The sequence below is a fragment of the Hyperoodon ampullatus genome (assembly GCF_949752795.1).
Source record: "Hyperoodon ampullatus genome assembly, chromosome: 13".
In the NCBI taxonomy this organism is placed as follows: Eukaryota; Metazoa; Chordata; class Mammalia; order Artiodactyla; family Ziphiidae; genus Hyperoodon; species Hyperoodon ampullatus.
This window is the reverse complement of record NC_136926.1, coordinates 46,922,872-46,944,558: the sequence shown is the minus strand read 5'-3', so window position 1 is coordinate 46,944,558 and position 21,687 is coordinate 46,922,872.

Below are 21,687 nucleotides of genomic sequence, written 5' to 3'. Positions count from 1 at the left end.
ATTCGCAACATATAGAATCTTGTTTTAACCTTAGAAGTGACATGAAAAGTCAATTGAATGGTGTTGATTATAAGATGATCTATACAGCTAAAACCCAGAAATTTCTTTGATTTTTTTCCCAGTTTCATTTAGGTGTATAATTGACAAAAAATTGTAAAATTGTTAAAGTGTACAATGGAATGATTTGATATGCATATATATTGTGAAAGGATTCACCCCCTTGAGGTAAATAACACATCCATCACTTCACATATTTACCTTTTTGTGTCTGTGTCAGAACATTTTTCTATTCTCTTAGCAAATTTCTACTATATAATACAATGTTATCAACTATAGTCAACATGTTACACTTTAGATCCTCAAAACTGTACATCTTGTAACTGAAAGTTTGTGCCCTTTCATTAACCTCTACTTATTTCTCCCACCCCCTAGTCTCAGCAACCACTTTTTTACTCTGTTTCTGAGTTTGACATTTTTTTTAAGATTCCACGTATAAGTGATACCATGCACCATGCAGTATTAGTCTTTCTCTGTCTGGTTTATTTTACTTGGCAGAATGCTCTACAGTTTCATCCATGTTGTGCAAATGACAAGTTTTCTTCTTTTTTAAGGCTGGATAATAATGTTCCATTGTATATATAGAGATATATATACCACAACTTCTTTATCCATTTATCCATAGATGGACACTTAGGTTTTTCCATATTTTGTCTTGTAAATGATGCTGCTATTATGAACATGGGAGTAAAGATATCTCTTCAAAATAATGCTTTTGTTTCCTTTGGATATATTCTCAGAAGTGGGATTGCCAGATCATGTGGTAATTCTATTTTTAATTTCTTGAGGAACTTCCATACTGTTTGTCATAGTGGCTGTTCCAGTTTACATACCCACCAAAAGGGTTCCCTTTTCTTCACATCTTCACCAACACTTGTTATTTGTTGTCATTTTGATAATAGTCATCCTAACAAGTGTGAGCTGATATATCATTGTGGTTTTAATTTGTCTTTGCCTGATGTTTAGTGTTGTTGGGCACCTTTTCATGTACTTTTTGGCCAGCTGTGTGTCTTCTATGGAAAGGTCTATTTTGATCCTTTGCCTATTTTTAAAAATTGAGGTTTGTTTGTTTGCTTTTTTTCTATTGAGTTGTATGGGTTCATTGTATATTTTGGATATGTATCCCTTAGCAGATATACTGTTTGCAAATATTTTCTTTCATTCCATAGGTTGTCTTTTCATTTTGTTATGGTTTCTTTTGTCATGCGGAAGCTGTTTAGTTTGATGTAGTCCTATTTGTTTTTGCTTTTATTGCCTTTGCTTTTGCTGTCCAAAATACCACTGCCAAGACCAATGTCAAGGAGCTTTTTTCCTCTGTTTTCTTTCAGAAGTTTTACAGTTTCAGGTCTTATGTTCAAGTCTAATCCATTTTGAGTTGATTTTTGTGTATGGTATACAATTGGAGTCCAATTTCATTTTTTTTGCTTGTGGCTACCTAGTTTTCCCAACACTATTTATTGAAGAGACTACCTTTTCCCCATTATATTTTTGGCACCTTTGTCAAAAATTAATTGACCACATATGCATAGGTTTATTTCTGAGCTTTCTATTCTATTTTATCAATCTATGTGTCTATATGATCTATATGACATTTATGCCACTATCATACTGTTTTGATTACTGTAGCTTTGTAATACAATTTGAAATTAGGAGGCGTAATACCTCTAGCTTTGTTCTTTTTTCTCATGGTTGCTTTGGCTATTCAGGGTCTTTTATGGTTCCATGCAAATTTTAGGATTGTTCTATTTCTGTGAAAAATGCCATTGAAATTTTGAGAGGCATTAAATTGAATCTGTAGATTAATTTGTGTAGTATGAACATTTCAACAATATTAATTCTTCCAATCCATAAACACAGGATATCTATACACTTATTTGTATCATCTTCAATCTATTTAATCAAAGTCTTATAGTTTTCTGTGTACAGGTCTTTTACCTCCTTGGTTAAATTTATTCCTAAGTAAATGTTTTCAGTGCTACAGTATATGCATTTTTTTCTTAATTTCTCTGATAGTTTGTTGTTGGTATGTAGAAGTACAACACATTTTTGTATATTGATTTTTGTATCCTATAACTTTACCAAAATTGTTTATTAGTTCTAACAGTATTTTGGTGGAGTCTTTAGGGTTTTCTCTATATAAAATCATATTATCTGCAAATACAGACAATTTTACTTCTTCCTTTCAGATTTGGATGCCTTTTATTTCTTTTTCTGCCTAACTGCTCTGGCTAGGACTTGCAGTACTAGGCTGAATAAAAGTGGTAAGAGTAGGCATTCCTGTCTTGTTCCTGATCTCCTTCTTTGACTTTTGATTAACTAATTTTCCCTTTCTCTGTCTCTCTCTTTGTCTCTCTGTCTCTTTCTCTCTCTCTCTTATTCTCTTCTCTTTCTCTGTCTCATGTTACTGATAAAACCCCACAACTTTTGAGCCTGGTTTTTTTACTAAAGAATTAGCATTCAACTGCAAACCTGGTATCTGGGAGAAGAAAGAGAAAGTGAGAGAAAAGAAAAGAAGGCAATATTTTTATATTATGTTCTTTCTTCATGTCTTTTGACCTTCTTTCTCCTTTATATTTTCCTCCCTCTCTTGGCTTTCTCACTCCTCAGGCATAAAGTGATGAAATAATGGGAAGTTTCACCTATGGCACTAGAAAGATGTTATTCAAAGGGAAGAGGAATAAAATATTTAGGGCTTTGACTCAGTCCGTGACCTGCTTCTTTTTATGGCTATAGTTCACAGGATGTTAAAAGGATATTACTAATGTGTTAGGGGCTAAACACAGACTTATAGTGTTGGTAATTTGTACCATCTTATTTTATAAAGTTCATCTATTATCCTAATTCTAATTATTTTTTCAGCTAATTTTTTCTTATTCATTTTGTATCACATACTGCTGATCATTATTTGGTAGTAATCAAATCAATATCTAAACCTTACAGATAAGTTCAAGGGCAGTCTATACCAATGTCCTTGTTTTCTATAATCCAGTTCCAGATCAGTTTTCTAAAGAGAGGCTTGTCAAATTTCCAGGGAGTTTAAGTGATCAGGCAGCCATCTCTTTTAAATTGTGGGTTATTTTATAAATTTCTCTTCATTGTTCAATTGTAGATACATATATATATATATATATATATGGCAATTTAATGGTAATTTAATAAATATCCTCCATTTTTAACCAGGAAAAATTACATCACTGAATTGAATTGCTTGGTGAATATCATATTCCATACAAGTTATGGCAGTAAAATATTTCATGAGTAAAATTATAATTTTATTTCCCGGTTGAAAAATTGCCCTACTGTGATCAAGGGAAACAATGAACTATTTTTAAAATTATTAAAATAGTTTTTCAAATATAAGATGTATTTATTATATACATTATTGTGAATATAACTGATTTAAATTAGTATTTATTAAAACTAATTATATTTATGTTACAGATTCACAATCTCACTGTAGATAATATTTCATTCCTTGATATAAAACTTAGTATGAAATTTCTGGACAAGAATTACCTTTAGTTCAATGTGATTCAATCTACAGTAATCCAAACGTTATGGTAAATCAATATTGGGGGGAGGGAGCAAAAACATTCCCATAATGGTGGGAAGTGCCAATTGTACATTTTTTCTGAGAGCAGAATGAATCATCTGTGTGTGTCAGAATTGCAATATATCTGTATTTCCGTGTTTCTGGCATTTTACAGTAGTAGGCTCAGAAATCTACTACTAAGTAGCTACTACTACTAACGAGACATCAACTACTAAGAAGCTCTTGAGCCTTGAAACAATGTGAATTCCAATCTTAATATTTTGATTTATTAATTGAAAATATTTATAGAAAAATAGATCTAAAACTCAGATGTTTAAACTATATTGTTAAAGGAAGTGACAAGGACATGGTTAAAGAGGATAGATTAATACAGCACAGAACTGAGATGAGGTATATGGGGTAATTACAGAACTAATGAGCTAGTTAATCATTCTGAGAACAAACCAGTGCTTCCACTTGATTCATCTGGTGGGAGGTTTAAATAAATGACTTACATAGTTCTCATGGGACCTAGAATTCTAGGACTCTGCAATTTAATATAATTTATGATTTGGGTACCAGATTAATTAGAACGTTTGAGAAGCATATTATGTCTTTTAGGCCATTACAATAATGGTCTCAGTCAGCTAAGTAAGAGGAAAGAGTTAATATCCAAAGTTCCCAACACATTATTGTGAAGTTCTGAATCAATTAACGTATGAGGATGGTAAAATGTCAAAAACCAAGCAATATACACGAAGTGTTCTCTAATGAATTATTTTTCTGTCCCATGTCTAAAATAGTATCCTAAAATTACTGATGTATTCATTGTATCAGTCTACTCACTGTATCATTCAATTCATTGTATGATGTGAAATTTTGGATAAAAATAAACAACATCAAAAATTAATGCACTGATTAATAGATTAGGCTAAATTATCTTGTTTTTTCTTTTTATGATGTCATGAAGACCTAGCCTATCAAAGTGCCAATTCAATTCAAGAAAGACAATTTATTAACGTCAGTCAGATAGGGTATAATTAACTTCTAACTCCCTGGAACCATATGTTCTAAGTGGCAGCCCAGTGATCTAAAACAGTTGTAGATCTTGACGTCCCTAGATACCACTCCCAGCACTAGAGAGTAACTTTACTCTGAGGGGTGTCTAATCCATTAGGATATATGTTATAACACTATATATCTGAAATAGTGGAATATAATTTAGGAAATGGAAAAAAGAAGTACAAAAAGTTTTTTGCTATATACATTTTAAGTCCCTTCCTTACATTTGCCTTTTTATAAAACATGTGTTATATATATGATATATATATATTACATACCTAAAACATTTATTTATGTGTGTATATACACAGTTTATGTGTATACTTTTAATATCAAAGATTAAATTAATTTGCTTTTTGTTCTAGAGTGACCATTCTTCAGTAGCTGAGACAAACTTTGTTTATGTTGGGAGTCTTTGTATGCCCTAGTTTGGACAATGAATTCTCCCTCTACTATAACAAATACACAATGTCAGTTATCTTTGAATCATAAATTGGGTGTGTTATATCCTTACCAAGGCCCTCATTCATAAAAAGTTATAAGCCTGGTGTACATCTAAAAGCTTCATATGAAGGTGAAAAGATGTGTAATTTTTTAATGAATTCAAAGTGCATTTCATCATTGTATCATATAATAATTTTTCCAGAGGTTTTCAATCAAGGTATAAATTTTCTAATTTTCTCTTTTCAAAGGTAACAAGTAATTGACTTGATTGATCCAATCACAGTATGGTCAAAATGGATGTATAATGCTGAAAACAGCATAAATAACATACTTTACATTCTTTGGTACCAAAAATTTCAGAACATATTTTTAGATTTTTATAAACTTTTGTATTAACTTTATTCTCTTTAACTTACCTTTTAAATTGCATTAAGTCAGATTGGAGATGATTGATATAAAAAACTAGTTTATATGTCAAAGGAAATTTTAACTTTTTATACAACTTTAGAGTTCACTTTTAGGAAGAAGATAAGCAATGATAAAAATGAAAGGCTGAAAATAGCCAATACTGATCATCACTTAAGGGAAGTTCCTCTTTGCAGAAACTTTAGGTTAATATTATAATATTCTGTTCACTGCTTAGATCTGACAGTTCATTTTTTCTACTTCAAATGATCTCTGAAACAATGACCTCTTGGGGAATAACTGTTATTTTCCAGATTTTCTGTACGTGAGTTTACCTTGATGTTTAAGTCACCCCGTAATATGATCCCATCTGATAGATACTCAGGCAGTGTTGTTAAGTGACTGGCTTACTGCTAGAGGCTTTATGTACAAAATCTCATTGATATGAGACCTTGATGGAATTTGAATTTGCTCAAAGACAAAGGATTTGTACTTGAGCTTTCATCACTATATTCATGCTCACCTAAAAAACAAAATGAAGCAAAACAAGACCCATACAGTTAGATCTCCATAGCAGAGACATTGGTGTGGGGATTTTGTTGGTTTTCGGTGGCTCTGTGTGTATGTACATGTTGTAATTCATTCTGTATTAGTCTTATGTACTAATGTTGAGTTAGTTCACTATGATATTAACAAAATCAGAAAGACCAAGTTTCAACTGAATCTACCAAAGACAACTTGGCAAGTTTTTGGATAGGGCAGGATCCTGAATGTTTTGGTGAGTGGGATGGGTTTCTAAAATCTTGAGTCATTTTTGGATAGATTATGTTAATGTCAGTTGGTAAGATTAGAAGACTTTTAAAAAAGTGATTCAATATTTTTATAGTTTATAAAAATAATCTATTTTTATAATAGATTTGTTATTCCATTTTAAAGTTATTGTAAAGTATTGGCTATATTCCCTGTGCTGTACAATATATCCTTGAAGCTTATTACTTTTATGCTCAGTAGTTTGGACCTCTTAATCCCTTACCCCATCTTGCCCCTGCTCCCTTCCGTCTTCCCACTGGTAACCACTAGTTTGTTCTCTATATCAGTGAGTCTGTTTCTGTTTTGTTATATTCATTGTTTTGTTTTGTTTTTAAGATTCCACATGTAAGGGACAGCATACAGTATTTATCTTTCTCTTTCTGACATATTTCACTAAGCATAATACACTCCAGGTCCATCCATGTTGTTGCAAATGGCAAAATTTCATTTTTTTTCTATGGCTAAGTAGTATTCCATTCTAAATATATATAGTTGACCTTTGTTTTGCTGTTGTCACTCTACTACATTTAAGGACAGGGAATTTAATTTTCAAGAAATGTGATAGTTAAGACCCTCAGGGTGAGAGAAGATATACTTATTTATCTTTTCAGTTTTAGAGTCATTCATTTCCACTATAATTGCATCATTAATACCACCGAAATCTCTGGGCTATCTATGATGAAATGCATCATTGCACAACATTTTTGTTGTGCAATTTAAAAGCTTTCTAGCTTATTCTATTAGGGAAGAAGACTAAAAATGGTCAAAGACACAAATTGATTATGATTTATGGTTTATAAGAGGGATAGTAAATGAAGGTCAACCAACAAAACAATATTTTCTGGAAAAAAGTCTTGGGGCAAATTATATGGTCTTGTAAGCAAAGGTGTAGTTAGGACCCATGCCACAGATGGATATGTATTCCTACTCTGATGTATTCTTAAAAGTTAATTGGATGAAGGGGCGGATTGATTTGTAATTTTAGTGCAATGAGTAATAGAGAAGATTTATATCATTTTACTAATAATACTGATATTTAAATTAAAAATCTACCTTTCCATAAAAAGAATAAAAATGGGTTTTGGAGTAAACAATTAACAAATATACACATACAACTTTTTATCCCAGATATATTGCTTAGCTGTGGACCTTGGGTAAATGTTTAACTTTTCTGCCAATAATTACAAATAATAATTATATATAATAAATATAAAATTGAAATTATAATAAAGCTTTAAATGAGATGTTTTCTTATTTGCGAAGGGATCCAAATGAACACTGATACATGTCTCACTTTTTCTTTCTTGTCCATCTTCCCAGACCACTTTTCATTTGCTTTGCGTTGGCATGATTGCACTCATTTGCCTTTTATCTACTGTACCTTTCCTTCCCCTTCTCTGCCTAACTCCTCTCATCCTTTAAGATTCAGGTCAGAAATCACTTCTCTTGAGAAAATTTCCTGATCTCCTTCTTCTCTCTTAGCACTCTATGCTTTGTCCTGGTACAATGTTGTTTGCTTACTCACCTCATATCCCATCCGCTATACTAGGGGCTCACTGAAGACAGGCACACTTTCATATTCACGTATATCTCAGTGCCTAGCACAGTGCTTGACACTTAGGAAGTGCCTAACTAATATTCATTCATTTCCTTTTTTTTTTTTTTTTTTTTTTGCGGTATGCGGGCCTCTCACTGTTGTGGCCTCTCCCATTGCGGAGCACAGGCTCTGGACGCGCAGGCTCAGCGGCCATGGCTCAAGGGCCCAGCCACTCCGTGGCATGTAGGATCTTCTCAGACTGGGGCACGAACCCGTGTCCCCTGCATCGGCAGGTGGACTCTCAACCACTGTGCCACCAGGGAAGCCCCTCATTCATTTCTTGAATAAATCTTTATCACACATCATTTAGTTGTGACAGGTACTGTGTAAGGTGTTGAGGGCATGAGAGTGGACAATATAGAAGCAACACTCCACTCCTAGAAATATTAGATTAGTGGGAGAGACAGACACATATTAAAAATAGTCAGATAGACATAGCTTTGCAAACCGTTCTGAACACTGAGTTGCATCAGTTCAAGGAACTGGGAGAAGGTCAATATAGGACAGGAAGGAACATGGCAAGGCATGAAGCTGGAAGGCCTTCAGAACCTGACAGCCTAATTGGGGTCTTTGGATTTTATTGTGAGTACAATTGTCAGGCACTGAAGGCCTTATGCAAGTGAGGGGCACAAACAGTTTTGTGTTTTGAAAGCATTTCTCTGACTTTTGTGTGGACAATGAATTGGAGGGACCCAACTTTCATTAGATTCTAGTGAATCTAGAAAGGTGAGTTAGGAAACCATTGCAACCATGCAGGTGGGAGATAACGGTGGGTTAGATAAGAGACACATTGTGGAAGTTGAAATGAGATGGACAAATTTAACATGTACTGTAAATAAATGTAAAAAACATATTTTCAAAATTCATGCTGTTACTGTGCTATTGGGCACAATGTATTATAGGGCCTGGTTAAATTTCAACTTTCTTCATGTTTTCTATTTGATTGTATGCTTCACTTCACTTAATAAAACTCATTATCAACATCAAATATTTCAATACCGTAGGCAGAAAATAGGAGAAACATTTTCATTTCCATAAGTAGCGTGTGCAATTACTCCATATTTTTATTGGCTAAGGAATCCAAATGAGGCAAAATGTAAAAATACCACGCAAATAGAATTACAAAAAAGAGACCATTCAATTCTTTGAGATAATAATACTCATAAATATTTAGCAAGTGCTTACTATATTTGTATTGGCTATTGTGTTGGCCCTATGAGGTAGGGCCCCTTCTTGTCTTCATTTTTCAAATGTGAAGTGAGGTTTGGGGTTACTTTTTCTCAGTAAAGACAGAAACAGTATTCATAGTTGAAACCCCCCAAATTTCCATAATTTGGATAACTAGAAAATGTTATTTTTTTCTCCTACATTGTGATAAGATTTGCAGGAAGACCCAGTGCACTTACACTGAGAAATACCATATTTATGATTTGATTAAAAATGCATTATGGGTTAATTTTGGAGTAACTAAGGCCCATATGAATTTTAAAAATTATGATGAATGAATTTTGCTGGGAAATATCATTTCAGGAAAACAGCATCACTAAATAAAAGCAATTTTCTGCTCTAATATGCACAGAGTCCATAAACCTTTTATGTAAATCTGAGGACAAAATTTTATCCATAAATCTCTTAGAACAAAACGTGCAATAAAACCCCATAACCATCTCATCTTTTCTTCTCTTGTAAATCACAAAAGGAGTTTTCTTTAATCCATTTGGACAAAAGCTACTCTACCTATTTAGTCTACCTATTAGTCTTGGCAAATAACATTAAGCATTCATCCCTGAATAAGAGCTAATTTTTCACTGTTTACCATCCCATGTGCTATTGGACAACTACAGTATGAACACTGCACTCTAATATTGAGCCATGTCACAGTGACCTTGGGAAGCAATTTTGCTAATGAGTGACAGAAGACCAATAACTGTGGAAAACCTTTCTTTATAAAGTCATAAAATGAGTTTTACAAGAAGTCAGTTCCTCATGTCCATTTTTAAACAAACATCGAAGGCTACAACACCCTTATCCCACGCACATAGATCCAGGACAACAGGATTCTAAATAGTCCCTGACTGGGCTGTGAACCTGCAGTTGCTCAAAATGATGCCAGCTGCCAGCTTGAGTGTTTCATACTGTCAAGACCAAATGCACTGAATAAATTGGACAAGAAGGTGACCATTCTAGTCTGTGCTGATATCCTCATTTTGTGGATCTCCCTCAGAATCATTTACTTCACATTATAATGACAGGTAGCTGTAGATCACAACAGTCCTGCAGCTTTATCACTTGTCAGTTTTATAAAAAATAATCTTTTCAGTATTATAAGATTCAAACCTTTAGCTCTGCATAAGGAAATACATTTCACACCACTCTTCAAGTATCGTAAAAAATATTGTTCAGCTGAATATTTACTGAACACTGTCATGTCCATATTCTTACAGAGTAATCATCACACTATCACGTGAACAAGGATTAGTACTTGACATTTTAGGAAACTTACTGAAGTATTCCATGATTAATTTAGAGTTTTCATAGGAACTAGAATTTAACTTGTAAATATATAGTACTCTTTTGTGATTTTCAAATAGTCAAGAAAGTACTGAATATTTAATTTTAATAATTTAGAAATTATTATTATGTGCATTGAAAAGTTAAAATTATTTAAAGTGAGAGAATGATCACTTGGCCTGATCCAGCATTTTGAGCATTTAAGAAATGCTAAAGTTTAAAATTTGATATTCAAAGGAAAGGTAATTATATATGTTAGTATTAGGGAATTGCTTCTGCCTCTCTACAAAAATATTTCTATTAATACTTTGTTATAAGGTCATTTTCAAGACCAATATAAATCTTCCAGGCCAAATATGTAATAATAGCAACTGAGAGTCACAAAGAACTAATAGAGTCATATAATTTTTCTCACTTAATCCTTTTTTTGGAGGTAGATATTTTTTATTGGCTCCATTTTTCAAAGGAGGAAACAGATATTCAAATAGCTCTAAACTCTTCAGAAGTTCTCGAATGCTTAATAAATAATGTCCAAAATCATTATTAAGGACATAAGCTGTACACAGTCAAGGTTCCACAGACATATCTGGCTTTATTTCTGCAGCCTTTCTCCCTGCATCGCCACTTTCTCTAACAAAATAAATGAATACCTGGATTAAAATGAAATAATAACTCCTCATGCTAGAGCCTCAGTGTCAAGCCTACATGATGATCTCCATGCCTTCATTCATAGTGCTTTCATAGCCTGAAATATATTGGACCCAATGTGTGTTGAAAACGGACATTCCAATATTTCAAGATGCAGTTCAAAGGTCACTTCCTCTCTGAAGTGTACCGGCCTCCTCCATGAGTTGTCTCCTTTTCTTCCTTCATTTCCTTCTTTTCCTGTGTACTGTATAGCATTTTAGTGGACTTATTTGTTTAAATGTTGTTTCTCTTTTCCTAGAATGTACCTCTCTTGAGGGCAGGGGCAAGGACTTTATTACTTTTGTATCCTCAGCACCAGGCAAAGTGTTAGCCCCCAGTTTATAATGCACTAAATGCAGTTACAATAAGATATCAAGTGCTAGGTACAAAGTACAAGGCACAATATTGGCTCAAAACAGTGGTTGACAAGGAAAGAGGAGTTCCCAGCTTAAATTTATGAAGGTCCTACGTAACCTATTAAATTTTTGTGACAATATTTATTAGAATGTGTAGAACAAAATAAATTAGCTTTCAAGTCAAAGCAAAAATTAAAAATGTAAACAAAAGAAAAACATAAAGCTTCTTTCAACAAAGTTTGCTTTAATATGTGACCTAGATGAGGTATTGGAGTTTATTTTAAAGCTCAGTTTTGTATTTTTTCTAGATCTTTTTAAAGGTCTTTTCTTGGAAACACATTCTTTTATTGAATCCAAGATGCAGTCCATCCAATGCTAGGAATATTTTTACCCGAATGGTTCTGAACCCAAGACCCCAAGCTCATATTTTTACTTAGTCCCACTTCACCCTCTGACCCCTTTACTGATGGAAATTGTCTCTCTAATTTCGTGGGGTTTTCATAAATTTAAATGGGAACACTCTGTGAGTTATTGCTTTTTTATTGCCAAAATATCTTTTTGCAATTGCCTTTTTTAGAAGGAAGGTTGTGTGTGTGTGTGTGTTTGCAAGATTAACTCCTGATACTGTTTGTATCTTTATTCTATGTAACAGAAATATTTATTAATCAGGATGTCAAAGGACGCTGTATTTCTAGCACAGTAAGTGTTTTTCCACTGTCTGACTTCTGAAGTATGGTGGCTACATTGCTGGCTGTCCTGAGCCTTATATGGTGTTATGATATTAATCACTATGAGAGGTGAAACTGCAAAAGCATAAATTGAAGGTAAGCCTATTTGGGGGGCAATTTACTATCCAGAGTTTGTATGCAGCTGAGAGTAATTTTTATTGCATACTGTGACAATAACACATTCATAATATGGGACAAAAAAGGAACTCGGGCTCAGTGTTTAGGACAGAAATTCACAACTAGCCATAGAATTAGCACCACATGCCAGGAACAATTTTAACGCAAGGTACAAGTTGGAATTGGGACCTTCTAATTCTATCAGGTTCCTTCTGTCTGCTATTAAAAGCAATCTTGTTTTTGTTTTGCTTTTTTGTTGTTTGTTTTGCTTCAAATTTCTGGAGCTGTTATAAGTATGTGAGCAACAGAAAATTAATTCTGAATAAGCAAAAGTTTCAATGAAGGAACAGATGTAGGATTTAGGTGTTTTAAGGAAAACAGAAGTTCCTCACCTAACAAACCTTGAGTGATATCTTTTAAAAATAGTAATTCAAACTCATTCCTATTTAAAAATAGTAAACAAAACCTCCAGTGTATCAGTCAGAGTCCTAGAAGGCAACTGTGTCCAACTCAGATGGTTCAAGAGACTTTTATTGAAGGCGCTACTTGTAAAAGTGTGGATGGTGTAAGGAACAGAGAAAGAACATTAAGCACCAGAGACCAGAGACTACCAGTAGCAGTGGGAAGCGACTAACAACTTTAGGTCTGAAGGGACAAGTGTGGGGATAGTGTTCCTTGGGCCCAGTGCAAGATGGAGCCAAGAGCCAAGGATGAAGGGGACCTGGCAGGAGCTGTCATCATGGGTGGGAATGAGAGATGTGATACCACTGCCCAAGTGAAGCAGCAGGGAAGAATAAACACAGCATCTTTCCCCTTCTGCCTTCTAATCTCCCTGTGATTCTTCCCCCTGAGCACCCTGAGGAGAAAGCAAGAGAATGAAAAAAATAGCTATGGGGAACGGGCAAGACATGGTGGTGGTGCAGGGGAATATCAGCACAGCTTGGTGTCATTTTAACATACTAAAATGCCAAGATCCTCTTTTTATTTTTATACCTAACCCTGGGGATGATCTTTGAAATAATTTTTGAGTGAAAACAGTTTTGTGCTGTGTAATCTGGAGCAAAATTCCTCATGAAATTTTATCTGCACTCTCATAAAATGAAATAACATTCTTCTCATAGAATCCCAGTGACTCACTTTGCTGAAGGTTCTATACTTCTTCAACTTCCTGCACTGGCCACCTCTCTCCTCCAGCACCAAACCGCATTTTTCATAACTGAATTCCATATCTTTTCCCTTTACGTCGCTGTTTCTGTTAAGAATATCATCTAGGCCTATATGTAAACTCCTGTGAAAGTACATTTCTTTTCTGATTTGTTCTCTGCTTAACTCAACAACTAGCCCAAATGTGGGAAGAGTATTATAAAGAACTATTCAGTAAATAAATGAATTCATAATTTCATGAATTTCCATATTAATTTTGAATGCTTTTTCTTTCTTGTCCCTCAAATCTAGTTGTTTTAGATTTTGTGAATGATCTTTCAAATTTATCATTTGTATTCCCACTATCTCAATCATAAGTTATACCTTTATTAAACTTCTTTTTTGATAGTGCAATATCTTCTATAACTGCTTATTTCCATTCTTTTCTATTTTGTAACTTCTACCCAAAGCATCAGGATTGACTTGCCAAAACTGTAGGTCAAAATTCCAATTCTGTAATTATCCAGAACAAAGAAACAAAAAGTTGGGAAAACGTACATAAATTTTTCTAAAATTTTTATTTATTTATTTATTTTTGGCTGCATTGGGTCTTTGGCACTGCGCGTGGGCCTTCTCTAGTTGTGGCGAGTGAGGGCTACTCTTCGTTGCGGTGCGTGGGCTCAGTAGTTGTGGCTCGCGGGCTCTAGAGCACAGGCTCAGTAGTTGTGGCACACGGGCTTAGTTGCTCCGTGGCATGTGGGATCTTCCCAGACCGGGGCTTGAACCCATGTCCCCTGTACTAGCAGGTGGATTCTTAATCACTGAGCTAGCAGAGAAGCCTCAGGGAAAATGTACATAAATTCTTAACTAAAGTTAATAGAATCACAGATTTTTACAATTTTTGTTTGTTTATCAGCATTTTCTATACCTTATACAATTATCTTGTATTGCTTGAATAATAAAATTAATAAAACAGCCTTGTGCTTTAACTGGTTTTTATATAGGACTACCTTTATATTGGTCACTCAATGGAGTAAACCAATTCAATGGATTATGAAGGACTAGAAAAAACATGTCATAGATGAGTGTTGGAAATAATACACTTTATTTGGGAATTGATTAAAAGCTAGTTTATAATGATTCAATTAAAACATTCCTATTATATCCCTTGATAATAAATCTGTTGATTACAGCTTTTGAGGCAAAGTCCTATTTTTTCTTTTTGATTTGACATCTACTAGAACATAGGTCATAGTGTCTGTTATGTTCTAGAAATTGTTTTACATATTAAGAATACAACCAAGTTCCCTGACTTCACGGACATTTATTGAGTGAGGAAAAACAAACATTAAACAAGTTATTAAATAGGACAGTTTCAGAGAGTAATAAAGAAGAAAACAAACAGACTAAAGTGATAATGTATGTGGGGGAGGAAGGAGGCTGCTTAAGAGTCACTGGTCAAGGAAAGCTTTTCTAAGATGTGAAATTGAATTGAAGCTGAGGCAGAATTACCAAAAGAAGCCAGTCATGTAAAATTTGGGGCATGTAAATTTAAAGAAAATGTTAAGATGAATGGTTTATAATTCATCTCCTTAGTATAGTAAAAATGAAAGTGATGTTTATGCTGATGAAATAACTAGGGCAAAGGCCCTGGGGTGGCAAAAACCTTGGTGTGTTAAAGAAATAGAGAATTCATGGTACAGTACATACAAACAGGGGAATGAGAGAGGTGGGGGAGAGAGAGAGAGATTGAAATGTAAGAAGATGAGGCTTCAGAGAAAGACAGGAGACTGGAGATGTGAGGACTTCTAAGCCATGGGGGAAAAAAATGTATGTGTGTGTGTGTGTGTGTGTGTGTGTGTGTATTTCCTAAGTGATGAGGCTCCTTTAGAGGACCTTAAGCAGAGGAGTGGTGAAATCATATTCAAGTTGTAAGACATCACTGGCTGCTGTTTGAATAACAGAAAGCCAAGAGAAGAAGCCGAGGAATCAGTGTGGAGACTATGACAGTCATTTAGGAAAAGTGGCAGTGGTCTGTTCATACAGCTCAGGACAAAGCTCAGGATGACTGGTTGGTTTCAACACTGGATAAGTATATTAAAGTTTATCAGAAATATCATTTTCTAAAGAACTGTTATTGGTATGGGGCCAATAAGTGTATTTTTTTTTTTTTGCTTTATTTATAGAGATGCCTGTGGACCTGAAAAAAGAAGGAAGAAAGATTAAAAGGTCCAGTGAAAATGCCTTACAAAATTTATCTGGGGCAATTTTATGCTTTCATTATCTCTGGCCTTGTTCCCAGCACTTATTTATTTATGTGATGTTAAAATAAATGGATTAAAAAATTATATTATCAACTCAATGTTTTCTTAAATGATGTCAAACATCTACCACTAAATATTAAATATACAAATAGAAATAGAAGAATTTTATATTAAATATATATTGATGTCCATTTAATGAAATTTGCAAGTTTAATATGCTCATTCAATGCCTTTTTAATTTTTTTTTTCAGGAAGCTTTGGTACCATGGAGAAAGAATCAAATGATTTTATTTTAAATTATGTTAAATATAGTCAAAATATATCAAATTGTCAAGTTTTTACTTCTCTAAAGTATTGAATTTGTGGGCTTTGTTTTATACACTCCTACATCTTATTTATAAGCTATAAAATATTTCTAAAGAACTAAGGTGAACACCCTCCTAGGGCTTATTTTTCCCCCATTTAAAAGAAAATCACTTTATGATATTTCTCATTCTTCTTCTTTTGACTGACCTTGACTCGTCATTTCTGAGAATTAATGGAACTCAGTCACCTGAACTTTTCTCAGTTCGCATTTCACATTTCTCTAGTTTGGGTTTCTTGACAAACACAGAAGTTACGTGATTTATTTGAAAGGGAAAAAATGACCTCACACATGGCATACATAACTACATGTTGAAAAACAAGAAAAGCCTAGAAAAGAATAAAATATATAATAGGTCACATTGATCAGTGACAGTGAAGAATTACTGTAGGGATTTCTGACCCATACAGGTCCTCACACAGCTTCAGAACCAAGGCTTTGATTCAGGAAGAGGAGGCTACTTTGGTGTGATTTAAGGCCGCCAAAATCTCTCCCCACCACGAGTCCCCCTTTCAAGTTAGAATTATGGAGCTGGAGGTAGGCTTTAGAGAACAAAACCAGCTTCCTTAATTTTCCAATTAGAAACACGAGACCCAATGTGGTGAGCAGAGGGGTTGCAGATGAGTTACTCTGGGAAGCAGACACTGAGAAGGAAATTAGCAATTAGCCTGTAGGACATTTATTGGGGGAGTGCTCTTCAAATCAACATCCTGGAAGGGTGAATGAAACAGAGCAGGCAGAGAGGGAAGCTGAGCCAGAATAAAGTCACAACGAAGGTCACAGCTCCAGAGCTCTTGGTCTGGGATGGCCTTGCAGAGTTGGGCAAAGGGACCTATGTACACCTGTATTCACCAGTCACTGGATACAGGCCATCTTTGAGAATGGGGCATGAAGGACATGATCTTAGATGAGGCAGCCCTCTTCAGCCAAAAGCAATCTGTGGAGGGGAGTGAGTGTTTCCATGTTAATCTGGCTGGAGTGGCATCTGAGTGCTGCAACGTCTGTCCATTAGACCGTATCACCTGACTCCTGGTTCTGTGCTCTCAGTCTGCTGGAACGGCCTAGGTGCAGAACTTAGCCGAGATCCTGACATGTAATAAGCACTCAATAAATGGAAGGGTCCTCTTGTCCCCCTCTCCACTCCCACCTACTACTTTGTGTTAAGGCATATCTTGGAACTACCTTTTGCTTAAACCTTGATCATCAAAGTGGGTCTTTTGCTTAAACCTTGACCATCAAAGCCCTAAGTGACTCAGACAAGATAGAAATAAGTAGAATAGTGAGGCCTGGGCAAGGCCAAGTGTATGAGAGTTGTTCGGGGCCTGGAAATGACCATGGACACCATAAAAATGAGGTACAGCTGTAAGGAAATAGACTTCTTCCCTGGAATTTTGAAAAGAACAGTTCTGGCACATACCAGAGATGTCTCAGCACAATAAGAAGATCTGGAAGCAGTTAGATCAGACCGTGCATATTTAAGTGCAATCAGTGCCTGGTGCCAGGTGTGAGAATATGGACAAATAAAGAAGACTGCTAGAGTGGGCTTTCCAGCCAGAGGGGCCAAAGAGTAAAGACCCTAGACTCAAACTAGGAGTTTACCTAGTTCATCCTCCAAAGAAAATTCATGGGGGAAAATATAATCAAAACTTCACAGTAATCAGTTAACAATCAAGTAATCAGTTTAAAAAATAAGTTAAATTAAATTTAGCCTTTCAAAATGCCTTAACTGCTGTGTTAGGTCAAAATATCCCCTGTATATGTATAGAGAGCAGCTGGCAGGAATATGCTGACACAGAGAATATTCCACATTAGCTGCTCAATATTATTTCCAAGATGGGTAGCAGCAAACATCATTATACCACCAGGATTGAACAGAAAAGGTAAATCTCTCACATTGGGTGAGCTGCTGGCACAGGTTTAAAGCCAGGCATAAGTCCTCAGATGCCTTCTTCTGACCATTCTTTTTGGAGCTCCCTGTAGTATCTCTTCCTTCCAGCTCCCACTGGGGAATTTTGATTAGGTACTTTCACTGATTTACCAGTCACATTGTGAGGTGTATCTCAACTCAAAATTTAGGACATGACAAAAATGAAGATTCTATATTCTTATGATATGATTCTAATTTATGATTTTTTTTTTTTTTTTTTTTTTTTTTTGCGGTACGCGGGCCTCTCACTGTTGTGGCCTCTCTGGTTGCGGAGCACAGGGTCCGGATGCGCAGGCTCAGTGGCCATGGCTCACGGGCCCAGCCGCTCCGCGGCATGTGGGATCTTCCCAGACCGGGGCACGAACCTGTGTCCCCTGTATCGGCAGGTGGACTCTCAACCACTGCGCCACCAGGGAAGCCCTAATTTATGATTTTGATTCTAATCTTATGATTCTAATTTCTTATGATATGAAACCAAATATATTAATCCATTGTAAAAGCAGACCAAAATATTTTGGCTACCTGCAACAGTGATGCAGCAATTTATCCTTTTTATCATCTCACATAATAAATAATCTGGAAGTAGGCAGTTCCAGGATTGGTAAAGTGATTGAATAGTATTAGTGCCCTAGACTGGCATCTCAGCCATTCCCTTGACCTTCTTTACCTCCTGATCACAAAATAGCTGCTAGAGTTTCAGGTATTGCATCCACACATATAAAATATATGTGATATAAAATAAAGAGGACAAATATGGGCAAAATGAGGCTTTCTTTTGTCAAAGAGAATGAAGACTCTTCTTACATGTCATTGGCCAGAACTGGATCATATGTAGGGCTGGCTGGAAACTGTCTTTCAAAAGGGAAGGCTGCTTTAAGCTTACCACAGTGGGCATGTTGCCATCTCAACACAAATCAGGATTCTTTTAACGAGGAAGTGGGTGGGATGGGAAGGAATGATTCTAGGTTAGGTAATTAACCATATTTGGCACATAACATAAGGGAACCTTAAAATGTAATAGGAGAGGATAATGGGATCAGAGGAATTCAATTTTCCCCACTTTTGTGTATGTTTAGAAATTTCCACATATAAAGCCTAAATAGTTTTTTATCATTCAGTAGCAGTAAACCTTAGAAAGTTTAACATACATATACTCAAAAATCAAAATAAAGTTTTACTTTTCTCTTAAAAAAATAAAATAAAATAGGAGAGCAAAGGAAGAAGAAAATAAATTCAAATGGGTTCCTTACCCTTTCTCTACATTTCTCACTATTACTCTCCTCATTTCAGGTCTTCTAGCTCATGCAGCTTCAGCTGAGAGCTGGCAGCCTGTTTAGGAATAATAGGCACTTTCTCACTTTGCTCCACTTTGACAGGGAAGTGTTCATAGAGGCGCAAAGGGTTAAGTAATATTTCCAGAGGAGCATGGGGGTGGTATTACAGATATGGAGAAGGAAAATGATTAGGGCTCAGGGCGAGAGACCTGTGTGCCATTGTGGCTCCAACCTGGCTGGTCATACAGAGATCATGTGCAAGCCAGGCAGCGTATTCATGAGAAAGCCTAAGGTGCCCTTGAGAGGCACAATCACATGAAACATCAAGAGTATCCCGTCTATCTAGGGCCATGTTCCGTAAGCATTCATCACACAATCTAGTCTCCTTAATCAGGAACTCAAGGGGGAAAGGGAAAGAAGCTGACACAAACTTGGTTCAGAGACAGTAATTGGGCTCAGGAAAAGGTTATCACTAAGTGATAGTCAATTTTTTTCTGTACCAGACCTTAAGAACATGGGCTAGCATGTTGAATAAGAAGAGCTAAGTAAAGAAGCCATCCAATGAAGCTTCTGTATCATCACAGAGATGCACTAAATCTGAGGACAAAAGTGGAGGAACTTACATGTATTAAATATCTACTGCACGTGTGTGTGTGTGTGTGTGTTTGTATAAGGTGAATGTAAAGAATACATTTTATGTTTTGATTCTGTATATTATTTAAATGTCCATTATGTGATATGATCTATCTATGTGATACATACTATATTTAATTTTCCTTATAGCTATGCTAGACAAGGATATTTTTCTCTTAGTGGGCAGATGAGGAAACAATCAGAGCAAGAATTAACTTGTCCAAGGTTTATCACCAGGCATCATATCAAGAATTATGACATGAACTGCACTTGTCACTAGGGATGAATAAAGAGCTAACCCTTGGGGATAAATAAATGATTTAAACTCTGAGGCGGAAGATGTGGTCAATCATGGTTCTTTACATCTGCTTGAGGGGAACCTCTGCCATTTGATAGAACCAAGGGAGGAATCTGACACAGCATGCCAGTGATTCTGCTGCAGAACGGTGAGGTGTCTGAAAGCTAATATTTTATTAACAGTTGTTATGACTCTATTGAACCCCCAGCTGCTGCAGTCTGAGGAGTAAGTATTACATTAGATAATTGATGATACAGAAAAGCAGATGAAAAGTTGATTCTTTGTTATGCTAGAAAATCAAAAAGCGTTAAAAAACAACCACCGCACTGATAGGGGGATGTCAAAGGGGTACAGAAACTATTGGAAGAGATCCCAATAGTCAAACCTGCAACTATTTGAGCAACAAAATTAAGTAATATTGGATCATAACTCAAAGTATAAAGTAAATACCCATGAGTCCACACTGATATAAATGATATTGACTGCAAAAATAAATGGGGAAGAATACAAACCTCCCATGAATAGTATTTCAAATAATTTATATAGATACACTGTTTTCAAAAGTGCAGCAGACCTCAAGCCTGGGCTGTGCACAGAAGGAAGTATCAAGTATCTTAAGGCGGGTAAAGGACTATTTTTACATTGAAAAACCTGACATACACTACCTTATCCAGGTGCTCAAGGTCAGTGTCAACAGTGATACGTCATGTTGATTGTACTTATCCTTGGTATGACGTAGTAACAATGGCACTTTATCTCTGAGGTCTTCCTCACATAACTCTAGTCTAATCATAAGAAAAACATCAGATAAATTCCAATAGAGGGCATCCTACAAAATATGTGATTGTGGTCTTTAAGAAGTTATCAAAAACAAGGAAAGTCTGAGAAACTGTCCCTTCCAAGAGAAGCTTATGAAGATATGACCACTAAATGTAATGTGGTGTCCTGGGTGGGATCCTGGAACAGAAAAAGGACATTAGGGAAAACTAAGGCAATGTGAATGTAGTGTTGGCTTTAGTTAATAATAATACATCAATATTATTTCATAATTAGGGAAATTGGATTGGTTATATGGGAAATCTCTGTACTATTTTTATAACTTTTCTAAATATCTAAACCTATTCTAAAATATAAAGTGTATTATTTTTTTTAAAAGTTGCAGAGAAGAAACTAGTAGTTGCCAGAGGGGAGGGAAGTGGAGAAATGGGTGAAAGAGGTGAAGGGGATTAAGAGAAACAAACTACCAGTTACATGAGTCACAAGGATGTAATGTACAGCACAGGGAATATATTCAATTATATTATAATAACTTTGTATGGTGCATAATGTATAAAAATTTCAAATCACTGTGCTGTACACCTAAAACTAATATAATAAGTCAACTATGCTTCAATAAAAAAAATGTTCATCCATGAAAGTGCCTGTGGTATAAATAGAATAAAAAGCAGGACATGCAATTATATGTCCAGTATGCTGAA